The sequence below is a fragment of the Chionomys nivalis genome, chromosome 10, assembly GCF_950005125.1.
Source record: "Chionomys nivalis chromosome 10, mChiNiv1.1, whole genome shotgun sequence".
NCBI lineage: Eukaryota > Metazoa > Chordata > Mammalia > Rodentia > Cricetidae > Chionomys > Chionomys nivalis.
Window position 1 is genome coordinate 82,537,354 of NC_080095.1, and position 14,506 is coordinate 82,551,859.

Sequence of the window (14,506 nt, forward strand, 5' to 3'; positions counted from 1 at the left end):
GTGCCTGCAGTTCTGGGAAGGTTAGAATAAGCTAAATGGCCTCACCAGCCTTTAAAATGTAAAAGTGCAGCCTTGCTTCCATTTTCCATTAAAGCTGGCCCATACTGCCCACGGCTGGCAACATGGACCACTGAGGGTCTGAAAAGTTCCTGCACCCTGATAAGCCTCTCCACCAACTCAATAATCCGAATCAGACCAAATCAAACCGAGTTAGAAAATGCCAGATTTAATGGATACCAATGCTCCCAGAAGGCTTTCCAGTCCCCCAGAGAGGAGCCGAGGAAAGAAGACCTGAAAACCATGTGTTTCCTGGGAGGGGGCAGTTTAAATACCCTTTGGGGATGGTCTTGAGTATCTCTGGGAAGGGGCCATCATTTGGTGGGCATTCTCGAGGGTAGAGTCTGGACTGAGGCAACTCCCAGGGGAGGGCGTTGGGGTAGAACTTCCTCCCAAACATCCCAGACTCTTTGGGTATAGGGGGGCCAGCTCAAGTCTGGTTACTTCCTATGGGCATGGGGTGACATGGGGGAGGGGAGAGTTGGAAGTTGGTGGTCTCATGCTCAGTGAGAGGTGTGGCTAGAGAGACATCCGGTTAACTGCCATCCTGGAGACCTCAGGCATTTGTTCCTTGAGGGAGATGAGAAGGCAGGTTGCTAGGAGAAAAAAATATTGTTATCATTGGCCCTGTGAATGGGGCTAGCCATGGGAAGGGTGATTAACTGCCAGAAAGAATGGGATGGAGAAGTGCCCTGGTTGCACAGGGGAGGCAGGGGTGAATAACTGAGATGAGCAGATGTGCCCTTTAAAACCAGATTTCAGTTGCTGGGTAGATGCCCATTTGAGCCTGGAGAGGTGGTACCAATGGTGAAGTCCCAGGAGCTGGTGAGCTGGTGTAGGTGCTGGCGTTATCTGGAGAACACTCTGTAGGTTGGTCTTGGCCCAGGCAGGAGGAGTGATCTATAAAATATGCTTGAAAATGGGTGGGGTCAAAATAGGCTCTGCGGACTGTTTTCACCAGACCAGATTTCTTGATATAGCAGCAGAACATTTCCCTGCATGTATCTGTAAGCTGGAACAGATTTACATCTTGGTATCATAGCAAAAGGCTATGGCTTTAGGTTAACAGGCATGAACATTTTAGAAGACAATGGAAACTGGAAACTCTGAACCTCTGAAGATACATCTGAAACCTGTTAATCCTGGACTATGAAGCCTGTGAAAGAGGCACTCCTGTCTGTTTTTTAGCAGGAAAGTTAACAAATGAAGCAATGAGCTACCAGTACCTTATGTCATCAAATGCTGTCAGACAGCTCTGAGAGGGATAAGTAATAAGCAGAAGTGAGACAGCTTTTTTTCAGCTACCCAGGCAATCCCTAGTCTTTCCATAGTCTTCGGTGAACACCAGTCTTAGAGGCAGTACTTGCCTTTAGCTGTTGAGCCCAGGAGGCCTGAAAAATTTTCTTGAGGGGGTAGAGTTCGGTATACCTGTCTTGGCAGGATGAAATGATTGATTCCCCAGTGTAGTATCCAGGAAGCTGATGAGGTGGAAGGCAGGTTTTTTTTCTTGCTGTGTGAGTGGCTTTTCCATATCCAAAGTCAAGCCTCCTGGGGGAAGTTCAAACACGCATCTTCTTGGAGGAGATATAGGATGCTGCAGGAGCTGGCATGCATCTCCTTCATAAGAGTCTCTTTTGTTAAATGCCATACTCTTAGATCTGTAAAGGCACTTGAGAGTCAGGGCACCATTACCTGTCAGGTATATGTAAATTAGACATAGAGCTTGTGCAATCAGTTATAGCTTACCAATGTCAGTAGAGGCAAGAAGATTAGAAGAAATATTTCAGTAAGCCAAAGTATATTGGAGGCGGAATGTCTCCTTGGTAGGTAGAACACATGGGTATATTTACCAAAGATGGCACTGAGGTTTCTGTTTTGATCTCAACAAAAAATGGCAGCTATCCACGTTTGTAATTTTCCACAGCTGTTGTAATCTGAGTTATAAGTTCTACAGATTTTAAAACAAGAACACACACACACACACAAACATATAACAGGCATACTGTGGCCACATTATTAACACATATATATTAACAGACAGGTGAAGAAAACTTTTTCCAGGAACCTGTGTTAGCTGAGGGCCAGATCAGCAGAGGCTGTAAGGAGAACAGAAACAGAAGGACGGGACACCTAAGTAGCTCAGAGTGGGAGGACTGGGAACGGATCCGTTGCAGGGAGAATCCCAGCGTGACCAGATCACATGCCAGGAATGCATAAGGACAGCAAACAGCAAGAGAAGCAGGGAGGGGGAGAGAGAGCAGGAGCACAGTATCCAGAAACCATGGGCATATGGGGGGTTGTTCACTTGTTCCCACACTGGCAAAAATTTTTAGGCATCAAGAATATACAGTGTCTGTTAACTTGGGAGTGTAGATCCCAGCCCCCAGGCCTGAGAGTTGTATTGGTCTGGACTCCAAATCCCAGCATGCCAAGTCCTGACCCCTCCCTGGGGGGGTCATGACCACTCCCACAGAGTATTTAAGTAAACTCCCAAAAGAGGATCACATGCTCCCTTTCCTTCCCCCCTCTGAGGTTGCATTAGTGGCCTCCCAGATCCCACTGGGGGGTCACCCAAAAATGCAGGAATCCCCTTAAACCTGGATGTTTCTTAATTTGGCTTGTTTTGATTTGACTTGATTGGGAATTTGCATCGGCAGAGAGCTGTCATTAGGAAAAATTCCTAACAGTGTCAGCCCTAATTTAAAAGATTTTGTAAAAGGCAGCCCAAGGGTGTTTGGGGATCAGGCCTCGAATTGTAGGTGCATTTTACAAGTCTGTCTGGGACCTGAACCTGAAGCCTAGTGCAATGCGTCTGCTTTGGGTCAAAAAACAAAACAAAACAACAAAAACAAAAACAAACAAACAAAACAACAACAACAACAAAAAAAAAAAAAACAGGGGTGTGAGAAATTCCCTGAACAGAACATCATCAGAAAAAGGAATCCTACAGGACAAGGCAGGTCCTTGTTCTGGTAACAGGTCAGGAGCCTGGCACAGCTGTGCCCCTTCGTGGGGCAGCCTGAAAATTGCATGAGGCCCTGAGCCTCTAAGGCAATGGCTTGGGAATCAGAACTTACCCTGATAAAGCCAATCTTAGCCTGGTGGAGAGCAGATGTGGGGGAGAAACAGCCTGTTACCTGTCAGTTTCTGCTGCTCCCAGGTGGACCGGCTCCTTGGGTTCAAAGTCTTCTGCTGTTGTTACAATCTACAATTAACCATCTAATTCTTCGTGGTCCAGTTTACTGCTCCTACCGTGTCTCTGTGTACAAGAAGCAGTGCTTCTCAGCAGTTCCTACTGAGGTCAGGAGACTCTTGTGGGTACTCTGCTGCTCCTGATGTTTCCTCAGCAAGGTCTCTTCAGGCTCAGGAGGTTCATTCACAGTGATTGTCTCTTGTGGGAATAGACTTCCTTATGAACACACAGAGATAGGCAGGCATATGTGCGCGCGTGTGCGCGCACACACACACACACACATCTGTTCTCTTTTATTGAATCTCATGAAAGAGGTTCTTAATCTGCCATTTTACCTGGAAATCCTCTTCAATATATTTTTTCTCTTCTTCAGACTGGACAATTTCTATTAATCCATTCTCAAGGTTATAGTTCATTCCTTTCATTATTTCACCCAGATTTATTGTTGAGGCCATCTAGTGACAATTTCATTTAGCTTATCCTAATTTCTGGCTCTAGAAATTGGACCACTGGGGTCTCCATTCATGCTGTTTCTTTATTGAGGGTTCCTACTTGTGAGTCGTCACCATCATGTTTTTCCTTTAATTCTTTAAACACGGTCTCATTTCATTCTTTAAACCTATTTATAATCACAGCTTTGATGTTTGTGCTGCCAAGTCCACCAGCAGTCGCTGTCTGGGGGCCAGTTTCCCACCACCAGTTTCTGGTGACGCACATTGTTTCTTTTCGTGTCTTAGGAAGTGCTGAAAAACAGACACAATTGAAACAATTACTAATTCTCTTTATTTTACGCATAAATTGTTATTATCCTAGTATCTGACCTGGACCTAATGGAAAGGTCTGTCACCCAAGCCCGTGCAAACACTGAATTAGAGAAAGTTCACTCCTACCCTATCAGGAGACCTGAATTAACCGCAAACCCACAGGTCAGACATTTTGAAGATTACCTCATTTGAACTTCAGGTGAGTTTCCTTGAACAGACAGCACCCTCAGCAGTCAGAGATGAGCAGTCGGTTAGCTCCTCCTTGTTCCTCTGTCTTCAGGATCTCTACACATTTGAGTCTGTTCCCACTCATTAGAACAGGATCACACTTGTGTTTGTTTGTGTTTAACACAGGGACTCTCTATGTATCCCTGACTGTCCTGGACTTTCTATGTAGACCAGACTGGTCTCAGCCTCACAGAGACCCACCTGCCTCTGCCTCACAATGCTGGGATTCAGGCATGTGCCACCATAACCAGCAAGACCACACTTTTGGCTAACAGCTGTGGTGTCTGTTTCTTCCAGTTTGCTAATACAATGATGCTAGTTGTGGGGTTTTGCTCAGATTAGTTCCCTCTGACTATGAAACTGTTGTGGTCCGCAGCCATCTCTATCCTGGAAAACTTAAATTTCCTCACCAACTGAGGTAAGATAAGGGACAAGAGACTCCCAACACAAGAGGCTGCCAGTTACCACGGTCCTTGGTCAACAGACAACAGATTTTCATAAATGTTTCAGAAGTTTTGTTTGTTTTTAATCTAGTGTTCAAAAATCCTTACATAATTGTTTTGTCTCAGTTCACACGTACGCATGTGTGCACACACGCACACACACACACTGCCTTTTAATACAGTGTTTAGTAGGTACCTAGCCCTGACTCACCCTCTCCCTGCCTTAGCCTCCCAGACTCTGTGTGTGCAGTACTGTGTAAGGCTTTTACACTTTTGGAGGATACAGAGAATTCTCTAGCTTGCCACAGTTCAAATTTGTGTTTCCCTAAGTATTTTATCATTTTTTTGTCAAAATAAAGTTCAGCTTATACAATGTGTGCATAAATAGTTTCAAATATAATATGAACAGTGATTATTTGTTCACCTTAGTTTCCTGAGCTGAGTATTAATTCATATTTTCTTTTGTTTAGTTATTTCCCTACCAAACCAATCAAATAAACCATCACTTCTCTTTCTGTTATTTTTTTTCCATCTGGGCATTTCTCTGAGAGTTCTTTCTTCTACTATTGTAATTCGATTGCTCTTTTTTTCCCTTTGCTTTTCGGCAGAATAACTCTCATTCTGAGAATGTCCTTTGTTTTTCTCCCATTTTAGGGGTGCTGTTTCATGGTTAAATGCTATTGTTCTGAAAGCAGGAAGTGCAGTGACTAGAAGCATTGGCTCTGCAGACAGAGTCCAGCTTGGCCTGGAGTCCAGGTCTGGATTAGTACACCCGCCACGTCAGAAGCCCAGCTTTTCGAGCAGGGGTGCGAAGGACAGCAGTGCTGACCGCACTCAGCATGCAGTGGTCCCAAGGACCCCAGGAGCTGAACAGAAGCTCCTCTGTTATCTTAGTTGCACCTTGCGTAAGGGAGCACGTGTTTGCTGAAGCTCTGGCGTGTTTTGAGGTGTGTTCAGGAGACGTCTGAATGTTGAAGATTCCGTGTCATCAGCTCGCACATTTCAGCGTCAGTGTTGTGAAACTGATTGTTTTCTTTTTAGGGTCATTGAAAAAAGAAGTAAAGAAATGAAAACAAAACCAAATGCAATTCTTGGGAATTTTCAGAATCTCTTGTTCTTCCTGCTTTGAATTTTCTTAAGAGGTAGACAAACAGTGTCTGGGCCTCTTTTAAGGCCACCCTTTCTTTTGGATTAGAGTTCCATCTTTACAGTCTTAACTTCATTTTTATTACATCCTGGAGCTGAAGAGATGGCTCAGCAGTTAAGAGGACTCACAGCTCTCTCAGAGGACCAGGGTTTGGTGACAGCTCACAAGTGTAAGACCCTCGTCACGTGCAAGTGGCTAGGCCCTGTCCCAGACTACACTAAAGGTCATTTCCAGTCCTTGAGACACAGGGGCCAAGTTCCACCCTACAGAGGAAAAAAAAAAAGCCCAAGATCAGACCACAGGATCCCATGAATCCCAGGCTGCACTGCAAAGCTCTGCCCATCACCTTCCCTACCCCAAGAAACCCTATATTATAATCATATTAGCTACAATGGGGAAGAAAAGCAAGAGTCCTTAGTGGCTTACCCAGGTAACTGTTTATCAGTCCCTGCACAGGTCAGGTGATGGTGGCAGACTCTGCTCTGAGTCGGGTTACACTTTCATCTAGATATTTTGTCAGAAGAGAAGGAGATACATGTGTGCTTTTACCCACAAGGAACACACAAGAGCTCCCCTTATATGTCATGGCCTAACGCAAATCATGTCTACCTATACTTTCAGACAGAGAAAATGCCACATTCCTCAGTGTTCAGGATGGGAGATTCAGAAACATGTCTTGACGAATCTCATTCTGGATCCCCTCTTCCTCCTCACAGTTCTCACAAGCCTGGAGACATGTGTCTGAGTGTGGTCATTCCCCTGTAGTAGGTCTGCACTGGAGAAGAATTCCTTTGGATTATCCATCCTCCCTTCCCTCGTGTCTTAGGGTGCTATGACAAAGCACTGTCTTGTGAGGGAGCCTTTGGGGACCTGGAAACAAGATTGATCACAAGTCAAAGAGTTGAGGACAGTTTGCTACAGAGTCTGGATGGGAGACACATACAAGAGGCAGCTGTATAAGGACTCAGTGAAACTTTAAGAAAGAAGGCCCTTTGGCAGTGGGGCGATGGCTGCTCCCTCCCTCCGTGGATTGCTCTCACAGCTGACAGTTCTAGTCCATGGCCAGTAGAGCATTCAGTTTTTGTATCTTCCCATCACACGAGGTCGTTTATTGATGGCTTTGATCTAAAAGAACAGAGACTATTAGTCCCCAAGGGTAATTCTCTCCAGTGCAGAACTTGGTCTTCCGTTTCCCTTATTTTCCCACAGTGTTGAGGGATGCTTCTCAGCCTGGTCGTTCACTACTTCTGGAGGCACAAACTGGGGGGTTGTTGGAGCAAGTCGGAACCTGCCCAGTTGACAAGCTACAGAGTTCATTGCCACCAACACCCAGTTCCTGGTGCGCAGAGAGAAGCTTGTAGAGTGAACACAGTCCTGTCTTGTTCCTGTTTAGCCAGACTCCACTGTGTACCATGAAGGCAACAAAGATGAACTATAGTAGATCTAGCTCACTGTCCCCTACGACACGATCTCGCAGAGTTCAGAATCAGAGGACCTGGAAAGTATCTTCCCCAATCTTTCTTTCTTATTTTATTTATTTATTTAAAGGCAGGGTTTATCTTTGTAATAGCCCTAGCTATCCTGGAACTAGCTCCTTTAGACCATGCTGGCCTCTGCCTCCCAAGTGCTTAAAGGTGTGCACCAAGGGATTAAAGGTGTGCATCACCACTGCCTGGCTTTTTTGGGGGGGAGGAGGGTAGGATCTCACCATGTAGCCTGGAACTTGCTATGTACAACAGGCTGACCTGGAACTCCCAGAAATCTGCTTGCCTCTGCCTTCTGAGTGCTGGGGTTAAATGAGTGCCTCCACTCCCTGCTCTTTTGACTGAGTTTTTAAGTGTAATGGTTGCTTAAAATATGTTTTTATTTTATTCATCTTCTTTATAATTAGCTTTATCTATGCATTTTTAAGAGTTTATGATTACACATAGTCTCTTGCATTTTTACTTCTTACTTATATTTTTTCCCTTGTTTTCTTCTTTCCCTGAGCCATGTGCGTTTCCTTGCTTTGCTGTTTTTTTCCTTTTCCTGTCTTTTTACTTTTCTTTTGTTGCCACCTCCAATTTTTAATTGCATAGTATATTGTATATTATTTCCTCCTTTCCCCCTATTAGTGGTATATTTACTGTCTTTAATTGGTTTTCATTGTGTTCTAATACCTGATTTTGGTCTTGTTAGTGCTACTTTTGTTTTCTCTTCTCTGAGTACGGTTGGGTACACAGCCCTTAGCTGCTCGCTAAGATAGCTGCCATGAAAAACAAGAGAAGGTATCCCTCCAAACACATGCGCAGATGACAACACAGAAAATCAAGTAGCATGGCAATCGAGGTAACAAGAATTCTGTAAAACTTCAACACATGAACTCATAGACATTAAAATGGCTAGAATGCCAAGGACTCCAGAAGTCTACTTTTAAAAATGACTGATGGTCTTAAAGAGGGTTGAGACAAACCGATAATAAAATAAAAATGTTAATTAAAGACTTGGTTGAGAAAGTCAACAGCTTTGACAAAAACATTCAACAAAGAACTAGAGATTCTGCCAAACCAAACCAAAAGAGATTAAAAGAAACAGGACTCCCGGAAAAGAGATTTCAGTAAGAAATAGATTAGTCCCAGAGGAAGAAAAAACTGCAGGAACTAAAGACAGCTAAGGAATTGGTACGACTGGAGAATAGCCAAGAAGGAGAAAAAAGCAATCATGATATCCACCATCCCAGAGTTCTGGAAGACAACCGGGAGACCAGACTTGAATATGTGGTGTGAAAGAGGGAGCCAGATACAGACAAAAGGCTCAGAAAATCCATTCAGTGCACCACAGCCGAAAGTTCCCCAACTCTAGGGAAAGAAATGGACATCCACGTATTAGCGGCTTTTAGAACCCCAAGTAGATGTGGGTGTGTCATAGTTAGAATGTCCACAGTGCACGGCAAAGAAAGAACACTGAAAACCATAACAGAGAGGCACCAAGTCACACCAAGGTGAAAGAAAGCAGCGTGATACATAAAAGATGACAAAGGAAGAGAATGTGGAGAAGAAGACAACAGCCAGAACATAGAATCTACATAGAAATGAAGCAAAGAAGGCTGGGGTGGTGGCTTAGAGTTTAGGAGCATTTGCTGCTATTCAAGAGGACACACTTGGGGTGGCTCACAATTACCTGCAACTCCAGAGCCAGAGGATCTCCTGCCCTCTGCTGGCCTGAGTAAGAAGCTGCACCCCCACCCCCACACTTACAGTTCAAAACAGAAATAAATCTTAAGGCTGAAGAGCAGGCTTTGTGGTTAAGAGCATGCACTGCTCTTGCAGAAAACCCGTGTTCCGCTTCAAGTGCCCACTTCAGGTTGCTCATAACCACCTGCAACCCTTGCTGAAGGAGATCTGATACCTCTGGCTTCCTAAGGCACCTGCAATCTGTATACACACACACACACACACATACACACAGAGAGAGAGAGAGAGAGAGAGAGAGAGAGAGAGAGAGAGAGAGAATAAAATTGTTTAGACATTAAAAGTACAACTTTTACAAACATTCAGGTAAGGAAAGGAATAGGGCTGGTGATGTGACTTAATGGGTGAGTGCTGGCTGTCAATCTAGACCATCTGAGTTCTGAGGCCCCCACATGACAGAAAAAGAAGACTGCCATCTTCTGACCTCCACACGTGTGCTATGGCATGTGAATGTGCACACACACAAAACAATGCAAATAAGAAAAGGCTGATAAAGTACTCTTTAAATATTAACCATTTAATATTAGAATTTAAATAGAAGAATATTAGAGTCAGAATAATAGCACGGTCTTAGCTGAAAGAGTAAAGCACAGAAGCCACGGAGCCATCCAGGCCAGAAGAATGAACTGCAGGCATCATACCAGAGTCACAGCAACAAAAACAGCACGTTACTGACAGAAAACAGACATGTGCACCGTGGATCGGAGCAGAGAGCACAGACAGACAATCCCACACAGCTACAACTGTCTGCTTCTTCACAAAGGTGCCAAAAATGTATGTTGGAGAGAAGACAGCATCTTTAATAAGGAAGAGGTGTTGGGAAGACTGGTACCCACATATAGAACAGCTCCTGTCTCTCACCTTGTACAAGAATTGACTCAAAATGGTTCATAAAAAATCTTCAAGGCTTGCACCTTTGAAATTGCTATAGAAATACATAAGGGAAACACTTCAGGACATCTGCACAGGCGACAGTTCCTGTATCGGTCACCAACATCTCAGGGAACAACAACAGGATTGATAAATGAAACTGCATAAAGTTAAAAATGTGTGTGCTGCAAAGGGAAGAACTGCCAGAGAATGAAAAAGTTTACAGAACAGGAGGAAAACTTGGCCGGACATGTATCTAATACCGGGTTCACTTCCAGAATACATACAAAAGTCTGCTGTTTATAAGAAACTGGAACTGGAGGTCATCATGTTAAGTGAAATATGCCACACTTGGGCATAGAACATCATTTCTCTCATATGCAAAAGCTATGTTTATTTACTGGTTTTAAAGATTTAATTTATTTTAATTTATGTGTATCATAAATTAAAATAAATTAATTTATGTGTGTGTGTGTGTGTGTACATGTGTATATGCCCATGAAGACCAGAAAAGCGTGTCAGATCTCCTGTAACTTGCCCTGACTTGTGTGCTGGGATCTGAACTTAGGTCCTGTGTAAAAGCAGCAGCGCCTTTAACCACTGAGTCAACTCCCAGCTCCCAGGTTCTAGATTTTTTTTTTTTAACAGAGAAAGGAGATTTATTCAATATGACTACATAGTGATGATTTGAAAAAAAAGAATAGGGAGAAGACTCAGGAGAAACCACACAGAAACTATATCAATTAAAACACCGCTTGGCTAATGATTCAGGAATATTCCTAGCTAACTCTTAAATCTTAAATTAACCCATTTCTATTAATCCACGTATTGGCACGTGGTTGTGGCTTACAAGTAAGGATCCGGTGTCTGTCTCCTTTGGCAGTTACATGGCATCTCCTTGACTCCACCTGTTCTCTCTCTCCATCTCTGTTTGGATTTTCTGCCTGGCTTTACTCTATTGAGTCACTGGCTGAAAGCAACTTCTTTATTAACCAATGGCAATAAAACATATTCACAGCATACAGAGGGGGATCCCACATCATACCTGCCTTTCTTCAGAAGAGGGGAAGTCACTTCCTCAAAATGACACAGAAACAATACCAAGCAGGACTAGAAGCCTCCCTTCTACCTTCACCTCCTGGCTGCATGATGGGAATTTGAGTGAATGAACACATCTGCCACCACCCAGGTTAGTGTCAGCACACTGGTGCCTCAGGGAACAAGCAGCCCCCCGAGTCTGTTTTTCCGTGACTGAAGTTCAAAGTTAACCTTTTTAACACTGCTTTCTCTAGCCATGGTCCTTGGTACTTAGTATACAATGGTGCGAATTAATCAGCACATTTTCTGACATTGGTTGCAGTCTATTGAATACTTCCCCGTAGCTAACCTACCATTTTCAGCTGTATTGTCTAGCACTGGTAGTCTATGGGAGACTTTGAGCTTTTCCCAGTATGGCTTCTTTGCCAGGGAAGCACACACCAGGCTTGAAGACTCATCTTCTCCTTATCAGGGAGTGAGTCAAAAAGTTAGCCTTGATTTTTTTCATTATTGGACAAGTGTTTTGTTACTTCCAGTTCCTGTTTTGTTTTGTCTTTTTAAAATCTTCTTGTTTTTTTTTTTTTTTTTTGAGACAGGGTTTCTCTGTAGTTTTTGATGCCTGTCCTGGAATAAGAATTCCAAAGTCCAATGAACAGAAAAAGCCTGGAAAGCCATCCAAGCAAAGTAACAAGCAAAGGATTTCTCCAGTCATGCTTTGGGGAGAGATGAGTGTAGAGACTGGTGAAAAGTCACATGATGTAGGATGTATGTATGTTATTCAAAGTCTTTATGTCCATTGCTCTGTGAGGAGAGGACATATGATGGACATTTTCACATTCAAACGTTAAGATGTTGCTACTGACCATAAAAGAGGTATCCTTTTTGAATTCTATTCCTTCTGGAGAGATTGACTGACATGAAGACATATGTCCTTCAGTGTTGGTCTCTTGTAATCAGAAGCATACTTTATTAGGAAGGCTACCGAATAAAAGGCTTTGTTGTGAATTATTATTAAGTCATTGTATATTACTGCATCAGTTTCTAAGGGGGGGCCTTAAAATTTACTGACCAGGACTGTTTCTTAAAATGCTAAGTACTTTTTAAAAACCTGAGCAGCACCATTGCTAGGGGAAATACAGTCCTGCCTGCTTGCTCTGCCCACTCCAACATGGAAGAAGTCCATTTACTGCCTCTGAGACTGCTGGGTGGGAGCCGTCCTCACCACCCCAACTCTGGTAACCAGGTGGCCCATGCTGCCACCAAGTAACTTGCAGCACACTGCCCATAAACCCCATTTAAATGCTCGGTCTCCTGGAAGAGCCAGAGTTCGTGCTAGCTGCATGGCCCAGAAAGCCACCATTTCAAAATTGCGCAGCCATTGTTTTGTTACTTCTGGATCAGAAAGACCTCTCTTAATGGAGCCACAGCATGCTGCCAGCAAGCAAAGCCCACTTGGGAAAAAAAAAGTAGTGTCTAGAATTTTTTTCCAAGTCCTCTTAGGTTTTACATGGATATAGCCAACCAGGTTGGACACCAATTTGTAATAAGGAGGTCGCTTGTTTGTTTCTCAGCTGCCCAGACTCCCAAAATGACCACAGAGAAACTGTATTAATCAAATCACTGCTTGGCCAATTACTTAAGCATATTGCTAGCTATCTCTTACATCTAGAATTAACCCATTTCTATTATTTTACATTTTATCATGAGAGTCATGGCTTACTGGCAAGGTTTCAGTGTATCTGTCTCTGTTGGCAGCCCCATGGCTTCTCCTGACTCTGCCTCTTTTCTCTCAGAATTCAGTTTAGTTTCCCCTGCCTAACTAAGTTCTACTTTGTTACAGCCCAAGCCAATTTCTTTATTCATTAACCAATAAAAGCAACATATAGACAGAAGGACCTCCCACACTACCTTACCTTGTCCCCTATATATTTTCAAAATTAAGCTTAAAACAACTAACTAGAAACAAAGTTCATCTACTCAGATATACCTATTAGACAGACAGTTCTTAAATGCTAAGAGATCTGAAGAATATAGCACTTAAAATTTTTAATTAAAAAGCTTTTCATAATAGAAAGACATACCAGCACCTGGCAGCACCCCTATTTCCTCCAAAGAAGATGGATGGGGAAAGAAGAACTTCCACTTGGAACTTGCTCCAAAACTGGCAATGCTAGCCACTGATCAAAAACTGCCTTTCACCTCAGCTACTGCAAAGACCCTCTTCTGATGGAGGACAAAACATGACTTTGGGGAATTGACTGCCTCAAGTTGCCTAGACAAAGGTAGGCTGGTCCTCCCATGAGTCCTTATTCCACAGAAGCCTGTGGGATCTTCTGGGACCTGGCAGGCCTATGCCTTTCAGCCAAAGAACACTGTTACCCCGAGACCTCTTCCCTCAACAGTCATGCAGGACTCTGGGGGCATGGTTGTCTAGGCAGTCAGCAAGTAAGACGCTGTTATTTTAATTACTAACTCAGGTAAAATTTATCCTTCTCAGAACTCTGATGCTGTTTGACAACTAGGCTGGTAGTAGCGTTGTCAATTTCACAGCAGCAAGTAAGGCTTCAGCTGCCTTCTCAGTTCTCTGTGTAAAGTTAAGGTCACAGGCCTTACTATCCTAGAACTAAGTCCAAACACAATCTACCTTGTTAGCAAACTCAAAAGAGATAATTCCAAAAACAGATTTCAGTGTAACTTCTTACCATCCCTTTGTTTAAAGGAACTCGCTTTGACGTGACTACTCTCAGTGGTCAACCACCTGCATCTCTTGGTGGATTAGTTAAAAGGTGTTTGAAGATGTCAAGTTTAGGTGAAGATCTAGGAATGTTTCAAGGTCCAAGAAAGTGGCTTAAGGTGTGCAGATGCAAGTTAGGAAGGTCTGAGGATAAAAAGACCCAAGTGCCAATAAAGGGAAAGTGATCCGAGATGCTCAAAAGAATAAAACATGTTCCAGATTTCTCCTTCTCACTGTGCAGCTCTTATATTAAGACTGCAACAGTTCATAGTCTTAACATTAATTGACAAAATCCTGATAAGCCATTAACCTGGTAGAGTACTACCGCAGTGTGAGTATGCCACTTTTCTATAATGTAGATTTCAGCACAGATTATAAACAGTGGGAATGCTGATGTGTCTAAAATTTATCTTTTCACAAACTCAAGGAATTCTTGTAAACTCCAGGGAGTCTACTTGGATTCACTTCGAACAGCATCTTGTCAGGTCCAAAAGACACAGGAGGATTCCACAGAGCCCGGACAGCAGTGAAACAACCAGTTACTTCAGGATGTGTCCAGCTCAGTTTTCTCAGGTTCCCCCCACCCAAGATGTCAATGCCCATAAATCAGTAGGAAGCAGTCTCTAGAACTTGACGCCCTCATTACCCACCCTGGCCTGCCACTCCTAACTTCTCACTTTTTTTTATAATAAACAAAAGGGAAGAATTTTAACATTCAGGCATTATGCTGGCACATCCCCTGTCACCTGGCAAGACGCACTTGTCAGCATTCAGGCAAATCCCTAACCAGCCCCAGAGTCTT